The sequence below is a fragment of the Misgurnus anguillicaudatus genome, chromosome 4 (assembly GCF_027580225.2).
Source record: "Misgurnus anguillicaudatus chromosome 4, ASM2758022v2, whole genome shotgun sequence".
Lineage (NCBI taxonomy): Eukaryota > Metazoa > Chordata > Actinopteri > Cypriniformes > Cobitidae > Misgurnus > Misgurnus anguillicaudatus.
The window spans coordinates 18361173-18370281 of record NC_073340.2 but is presented as its reverse complement, the minus strand read 5'-3'; positions in this window follow the sequence as shown (position 1 = coordinate 18370281).

Sequence of the window (9109 nt, the reverse complement as noted above, 5' to 3'; positions counted from 1 at the left end):
TTATTTTTATTATGATTTCGATCTTATAAAGGCCTATATCAGTCTATATTACAGATATCAATGTTATACTTTTTTAATGTAGGATGATTTGATGTAGAAAACTATAAATCACAAAAAATTCTTAGCAGTGGGTTTTAACAGCCAGGGTTACGTGGGACTTTTATTTTATAACAAACAAATCTAATTCTAGATATTCTTTTTAATGACCATTATTAAATGAAAAGCACGTTATTGCTCTACTTAATCAATGAATGACTTAGATAAAAATCTAATAAATTATTATTTTTATTACAACTAACGTAATTTTAACGCGTCACTCTGACTTTTATTTTCAGGAAATGGCGTAAGTGTGTTGACTGACTTCACAGTCCCTGTGGTTGAACAGCAGGGCTGCGTTCAGCCCCAACAAAACGTTGTACAACGTTTATTAAACAGAAATGGTGATGCGTTGAACGCCCTGTTGTGATGACGTAAGAGTTGCAACTACGGTAGCTGAGAGGCCATTCTTTGTGTTCTTTTTTAAATGTCTCTGAAGCCTGATGAAACCGCTATAAATGTGTGTTTAATACTGTAAAAGACCCTTAATGTTACAGTCACTGACCTTGTTGTCCAGAATGAAAGACAACATTCCAACTTGAACCCATTGAGCAAGCTGTCTCTTTACTACCGCATGGTTTTATACATCTTGCCGCTGATTGGGCCGAAATTTCTGACACACCCACCAAACAAGAGAAAACGCTTCTAAAACCTGTTGCATTCCGTTGCATACCGTTTCCAGGAAACATGTCGTTCAACCCGGAAACTGTAGCAAAACGTTGTGCACCGGTGTGAGATTGAACGTGCCCCAGGCATAAATCTCCAGCAGGGCCAAGCTCAAATCACGGCAGTGGCAGCTAGTAGTGGCACTTCCGGCATCTGGCTCATTTTGAGGCAGCTAGTAGTGGTACTTGAGGCATCTGACTTCTTGTTTGTGGCACTTCCGGCATCTTAATTGGCAGCTAATTGTGGCACTTCCAGCATCGGACTCATCTTGAGGCAGCTAGTGGTGGCACCGTGACTTTTTGAGGCAGCTGACAGTTTTTGTGTCATTTAGGGGTGGCACTTCAGTGTACCAGCTGTTTTACGCGGTTTTGTGCTGTCATAATGTTTGCGTGCTGGCTGTCAGTCGGGCATTTCGAGATGCCTCTGGAACTAGGTGCCACCACTCTTGGCACTATGAGGCATTCGCGGCGGTTCATTTAATTCACGCAGGGTGTGTATTGTTATGAATGTGTGCACACGCTGGCTGACAGTCGTTTGTAGGTGCGGGCATTTCGAGATGTACGGTTAAGGCCGGGGTATACCTTTTTCCGCGTCCGGCTCGCGTCCGCGCAGCTTTTTATACTCGCGATCGCGCGCGCGTCTCAACCATAGACCGTAAAAAATATGGACGTAGTGTCCGTGACGTCACCCATTGGTTTGTGAAGATCGCTTTTGAAGCTTAAAGTAGGCGTTGCCTGCCGTCGCCATCTTGGTTGCGCGTCCCCGCGAATTACTCGCGGAAAACGGGTAAATAGGCGGGACATGGGTGAAGCTGAGGTGAAACCACGCCCGCCTAGCGCGAGTCTAGTGACAGCAGTGGCTGTTCAAACGACACTCAAGCGGCCACGCCCTTAATTATGCAGAAGTTTAACGCTTAATATAATTTAAACGGATGAGTTACAAAAAAATTCACCCCCCTCACAGTTTTCATGAAGGGCAAAATTAGCTATATAGGCCAAAAAAAACTTTTTGTACCAGGCTGTAAACATATTATTTTCTACTGTAAAGTTGGCCATTTTTAACATGGGGTTCTATGGGAATTGACTCCCTTTTGGAGCCAGCCTCAAGCGGCCAGTCGATGAATTGCAGTTTAAGTCACTTCCGTGTTGGCTTCATTAGAGAGATCGGAAGGTTGCCCCTCGGTCTCAACAAACGGACGAGGCGTTTATAGTTAACACGCTCGCTGTTCAGTCCCGGCGCCATGGGCGGGCTATAGGGGGCCGGGCCCGCCCTGTGAGTCACTAGTGCCCGCCCTGGACGAACCTGCGGTCTCCCTTTACCTGTTCACCAGCTCCATGTTTTTATCAATAGGCCACTGTTATTAATTAAAAGTTATTGTTTTGTACATATATAACTCATGAATAAAAATAAAAATGTGTTTGGTATGATTAAAAAATATATATATTTTAAACGAATTTGATTGGTTTGTCAGTAGTGAGCGCGGAAATGTTTGGTTGTTTGCTAAGCGCGCCACCGCTTAATGTTAAGACTGAGGGGCAACCTTCCGATCTCTCTAATGAAGCCAACACGGAAGTGATTTAAACTGCAATTCATCGACTGGCCGCTTGAGGCTGGCTCAAAAAGGGAGTCAATTCCCATAGAACCCCATGTTAAAAATGGCCAACTTTACAGTAGAAAATAATATGTTTACAGGCTGGTAGAAAAAGTGTTTTTGGCCTATATAGCTAATTTTGCCCTTCATGACAACTGTGAGGGGGGTGAATTTTTTTGTAACTCATCCGTTTAAATTATATTAAGCCTTAAACTTCTGCATAATTAAGGGTGTGGCCGCTTGAGTGTCGGTTGAACAGCCACTGCTGTCACTAGACTTGCGCTAGGCGGGCATGGTTTCACCTCAGCTTCACCCATATCCCGCCTCTTTACCCATTTTCGGTTTATCACATGGTCCTTCGAGCCGGATCTGACAGCTTTCTGGAGACAATATGGAGCCAGGACAACCATCTGCAGATCCAGCACTGCGTTCTCGACCCCAGCGGGCGATACATTTACCAGCATCACTTGCAAACTTTGAAGTTGGGTACAAACCAAGAGTTACAGCAATACCTTCTACTGAAGCTGAGGAACTCGGTCTATCGGAGCTACAGCATGCCATATTGGAGGAGCAGGTCAAGCGTATGGAATTAGCAGAAGTGCAGCGGCAGATTATGGAGCAGACGCTAGTGGATGAGCAGTGTACTCTTCTAGACAAAGAAGCCAGAGAAGCCCTCAATGAGAAGGAGGATCTACTCAGAGAACAAGAACGGCAGAGACGTCGACTGGAGGAGAAAGCAGAGATGGCATACAAGAGTAAAGAGGCTATCACCAGGCATCAGATGTTGCAACGGCGACTGAAAGAGAAAGAGATAGAATTGGCGCAAGCAGCTCTTATCACGTCTTTCATGAAAGAGGACGAAGGAATTGAGAGTTCCCGATCCTCCAAACCCCTCAGTGAATGTGAGTACAACCCAAGGTCTTCATCAGAAGTTAAGCCTTCCCTATTCCACTCACAAGGTGTACATGGACTGCTCCATTCTACTCCATCTAATCATGTTTTACCATCAGTCTCCAGTGCAGTCATTAGTCCACCTGTTTTGACCAGTTTTACATCAGTACAGCCTGCTTATACTACTACTAGTGTAATTGCCCAGTCGCAGCCTACATATATTACAATGCATCCTCCTCCTGTAATCATCAGCCCGGCTTCACAGTCGGCTCCCAGACCAGCTGTGAGAGTTGTTACTTCACGTGATGCAGCTGATAACACGCCGTCAAATCCTTACCCTGCAAGGCCGCTTTCTTCACGACAGGACACAGCGCTTACAGATCACAGGGCAGCGCCCGATACAGATCTTATGGAGCTCCTAGTTGCCACCTCTTATGGGCTTCCTTGACCTACTCTACCTCACTTCACCTCAGGTAAAGAGTCAGACTTTGCACTGCTTAAGATGGCTTTGGACAACTTGCTCGATACACATGCTCACCTTACAGAACAGTTCAAATATCAAGTCCTCCTTGATCACTTGAAACTGCCAAGCGCCTACAAGCTAGCCCAAGCTTACATGTACCATCCAAAACCGTACACTGCAGCCCTCCAAGCTCTCCAAGATAAGTATGGGCAATCGCGCCAGCTTGTGCAGAGCGAACTAGGTGCCATCTTAAACTCACCTCAAGTAAGATCTGGAGATCCAGAAGCATTCGACAACTTTGCCCTATCAGTACAAAGTCTAGTTGGCATGCTCCGTTCCCTCGAGGGTGAGAATGGCTACGAACTACGATGCGGATCCCACGTCGATAGGCTGCTCAGCAAACTGCCTGTTACCTATCGAGACGTGTTTGTGGAATACAGCATAAATCGAGGCATCCTGAGGACCGGCACTGATCAGACCTACACGCTTGAAGACTTATCTGTTTGGCTTCAGTTAAAGTCACAAGCAAAGCGCATTTCATCTCGAGCAGCTCTTATGTTCCAAGATCAGCCTAAGCCAGTTAAGGGTCAGAGGAAATCCCAGGGTCCTTCATCTAATGTGTTTTACAACACTGAGATCCAAGCTAAGGTAGCCCCTCCAGATTTTGCTCACAGCACAAAGTCATCTAAAGGTAAACCCAGTGTGAAGCCTCACTGCCCGTACTGCGACACCCGTGAGCATTACCTCAGCTTATGTCCCAAATTCAAAACGCTCACTACATCTGAGATTTCCACCTGGATTAAAGACAGAGGCTGTTGGCGGTGTGGCAGGACCCATAAACCTGAGGCATGTACTCTCAAGAAACCTTGCCAAGTGTGCAAACAGCAACATTTGACCGTGCTCCACGAAGTGTGTTCCCAAGACGCTAAGAAAGTGTTAATGGTCAGTGCTGCTCCTGACACCATATACATTGATCGTCCTAGTCGTCCGCAACGAGTCATGTTGAAGCTAGTTAAGGTGCGCCTGTACAATGCCGAGCATTCTCTGGAAGGTTTCGCTATTCTGGACGACGGATCAGTAAGAACCCTAATCCTTCCTTCAGCAGTCCGGCATCTCCATTTGACTAAAGAGCCTGAAAATCTGCTTTTGCGTACTGTCCGCCATGAAGTGATCCATCTACAAGGAGCATCTGTCTCTTTTGACATCTCCCCAGCTCATTCTCCTAAACAAAGGTACCACATTTTTCATGCCTTTACTGCTGGTGAGCTAAGCTTGTCTGAGCATAGATATCCTGTCAAGTCACTCATGCGCAGATACCCCCATCTGCAAGGTCTTCCTCTGTCAAATGTTGACAAGGTCCAGCCGCTTTTGCTGATAGGATCTGACTTTCCACATTTGCTGCTTCCCAAACAACCGGTCAGAACAGGTCCTCCTGGGAGTCCTGTAGCTGTGCGTACTGCTCTTGGTTGGACATTGCAAGGCCCAGCCAACCTCAACCCTATTGATGAGCACTCTCACTGCTACTTCACCATGTCCCCTAATTCAGAGCTGCAGCGGCATGTTGAAAGGCTGTGGGAAGTTGACATAAACCCTTATGCCAACACTAGGACTGTGATCCGCTCCAAAGAAGATCAGCAGGCCCTAGAACTGCTGGAACAGCGCACCGTCAAAGTAGAAATGGATGGAGTAACAAGGTACGCTACTCCCTTACTGAGGCGCAAAGCTAGCCTTACGCTCTGGACTCCAAAGTACACATTGCTCCCACAGCTACGGAGTACAGAACGCCGTCTAGCTAAAGACACTGCTCTAGCCAACACCTACTGTCAAGAAATACAGAAGCTTGAACAGTTGGGCTATGTCAAACCTCTACCTTCTGACACAGTAGAAAGCTCCACAGAGTCCTGGTATCTGCCGCACCACGTTGTTCATCACAACGGTAAGGCGAGGATTGTCTACAACTGTTCCTACCAGCACAATGGTCAAAGTCTCAACAGCCAACTGTTGCCCGGTCAGACTTTAGGTCCTACTCTCCTCGGTGTACTTCTCCGGTTCTGAGAGCACAGTGTGGCTATCAGTGGTGACATCAAATCGATGTTTCATCAGGTTCGCCTGGTACCAGAAGACAAGCCCCTTCTCCGTTTTCTCTGGAGAGGTATGAAGAAGGAGGAGGAACCAACAGTGTATGAGTGGCAGGTTCTGCCATTCGGGACGACATGCAGTCCCTGTTGTGCCATATACGCTCTTTAGCGGCATGTGAAGGATAACAGCAGCAGTCATGAAGACATCCTACACCTTGTGGAGACTGCCTTCTACGTCGACAATTGTTTGACCAGTGTCACCAACGCTGATGAAGCCAAAACCATTATCGACCGGATGCATAAACTGCTCTCAACTGGAGGCTTCGACATCAGGCACTGAGTTGTGGCTCTCTCAGCCTAGACAAGATCCCGAAGAGCCAGCCTTAGGCCTTCGCTGGAACTGCCTTACCGATCGCCTTGGGTACCGCCACAGACCAGTAGAGTATTCACAGCCAACTCTGAGGAATGTCTACAAGGTAATGGCAACACAATATGATCCCCTAGGGTATCTAATCCCATTTACCACACGAGCGAAGATCCTGATTCAAGACCTGTGGAAAGTGGGAGTTGGCTGGGATGAAACAATCAGACCAGAGGCTCTGCTGGATATCTGGACACAATGGGAGAGGGAACTAGTTCATCTTCAACAAGTGGAAATTCCCCGATGCTATGTCCCATCAGTAGCAGATGCTGGGTCATCCAGACGAGAGGCACACATCTTCTGCGACGCCTCTGAAAGAGCCTATGGGTCCGTCGCTTACCTCCGCACCCAAGATAATCAAGGTGAAGTCCACATTGCTTTCTTGATGGCTAGGTCACGAGTGAGTCCTCGCAAACAACTATCTATGCCACGCCTCGAATTGTGTGCCGCTTTAGCTGGGGCTCAGATGGCTAAAGTTATTATGACAGAACTGTCACTCCATTCCCAGCAAGTCACTCTTTGGACCGACGCAATGACAGTCTTAACTTGGCTCAATTCGGACTCGTGTCGCTACAAGGTCTTTGTAGGTACTAGAGTCTCTGAAATTCAAGAACTTACTGAGAACTCAACTTGGCGGTATGTTAGCACCACTGACAATCCAGCCGATGACCTTACTCGCCGCAAACCCTTGCTCGATCTCAGCCAGCCAACCCGGTGGAGCCAGGGTCCATCATTCCTTCGGCAACATCCAGACTCCTGGCCAGTGTTCCAGTTAGTAGAAGCTCAAGAAGCTGGCGAGGATGAACTTCGGAAAATAATGTTCTGTGGAGCCATCACCTGCTCTCCGACCACAACACTCAGGCCTGATATAGACGACTGGGACAGTCTTCTCAAGGCTACCCATGAGAGCCTTCACGGGGCGGCTAATGACCAGAAGAGCCCCACTATGACAGCAGCTGATGTCCAAGCAGCAGAGCTACATGTCCTAAGACAAGAGGGAGTCTTTCCCTGAAGAGGTGGAAACTCTTTCTACTGGTAAGCCCATCTCGAGACTGAGTCGCCTGCTCATGCTTACTCCAGAGTATGATGAAGCTGTTGGCCTAATGAGAGTGGGAGGTAGACTACGCAGAGCAGAAGATCTTGACCCAGATACAATACATCCCATCATCCCCGATCCTAAATCTCATGTCACAAAGCTGCTCATTAAGAAGTATGACAGTGAACTGCTACACCCTGGCCTCGGACGGGTTTTCGCCGAGATGAGGAGAAGATATTGGATCCTCAGGGGAAGAGAGTCCATCAAGCGTCATCAGCACGGCTGTGTTGAATGTCAGAAATGGCGTGCTACTCCAGTAGTCCCTCAGATGGCAGACTTACCCCCTGCCAGACTCCGCTTATACAAGCCACCTTTCTGGTCGACTGGGGTTGATTGTTTCGGCCCCTACAACGTCAAGGTGGGCCGGCGTACAGAGAAGTGGTGGGGTTTGATTTTCAAGTGCATGACCACAAGCTGTGTGCATCTTGACCTACTGGAGAGCATAGACAATGATGCTTTCCTGATGGCTCTCCGTCGTTTCATTGCCCGCCGCGGCAAACCATTTGAGATCCTGTCTGACAGAGGAACCAACTTCCGAGGTGGAGCTGCGGAGCTGCAAGCCAGTTTTGCAGCTTTAGAAGTTCCTCTTCAAGAACAGCTGGCCAAACAGCAAATTGAGTTCCGTTTCAACCCCCCTGGGTCTCCACACTTTGGGGGGGACATGGGAACGAGGGATCAAGTCGATTAAGTCAGCCCTTCAAGTCATCCTTCAGGACCATACCGTTGCCGAACCTGTACTGCAGACTGTGCTGATAGAAGTGGAGGGAATACTTAATGCTAAACCGCTTGGGTACATCTCCTCGGATGCTGCAGATCTGGACCCCGTCACACCGAATCTACTGTTGATGGGACGCCGTGACGCATCACTCCCACAGGCTGTCTACGCATCTAGTGACCTTCTCAGCAGAAGAAGATGGCGCCACAGCCAGATCCTGGCGGACCATTTTTGGTCCAACTTTATCCGTCGTCATCTTCCGGACCTTCAGAAGCGGTCGAAGTGGAACAAGGACACAGACAATCTGACTGTTGGCCAGGTGGTGATGGTAGTTGATTCGCAGCTACCCAGAGCTCAGTGGCCCATTGGGAGAGTGGTGAAGATTTGTTCCGGTTCGGATGGACGAGTCAGGGCAGCTGAAGTTAAGATCAAGGGACAGACCTACCTACGCCCAGTCGCGAGCCTTGTGCGGTTACCAGCCTGGTTCCAATATTCAACAGTTTGTTACTTGGAAAATTATTATAATATTTCTTACTATTACAATTATTATTACTTCAAATTATGAATTAGCCTAGTAAAACATGTGGATGTCGTGGAAACAAATAGTTAATTTGAATTATATCCGGAGCTCCGTATCAAACTGGATCTTAGCTAACAAACAACTGTATGTAAATACAGAAATAAATACATTTAATACATACACTTGATGTTACAGTCACTGAGCTTGCAATCCAGAATGAAAGCGAACATCTGCAGTTCTGAAACACCCACCAAACAAGAAAAAAATCGGTACCATTCCAAGAAACATGTCATTCAACCTGGAAACCATAGCAAAACTTTGCGCACCCGCTTGAACGTGCCCCAGGTAATCTGGAATAAACGGGAATTGGTTACTTCTGGTTAAGTTAGTAACCTAGAAAATGTACTCCTAAATTAGTTTTTTAGCAGAAAATGAGTCGCCTGTGTGTGCAGAAACATCCTGTAATAGTAAATCCATATCTTCTTCTTTGTGTAATCTCCTTTAAACCACAACAGTCCCATAAAACAGGCTGTTGGGGATCCCCTATCACATTGATTACGTCCCACCCATGA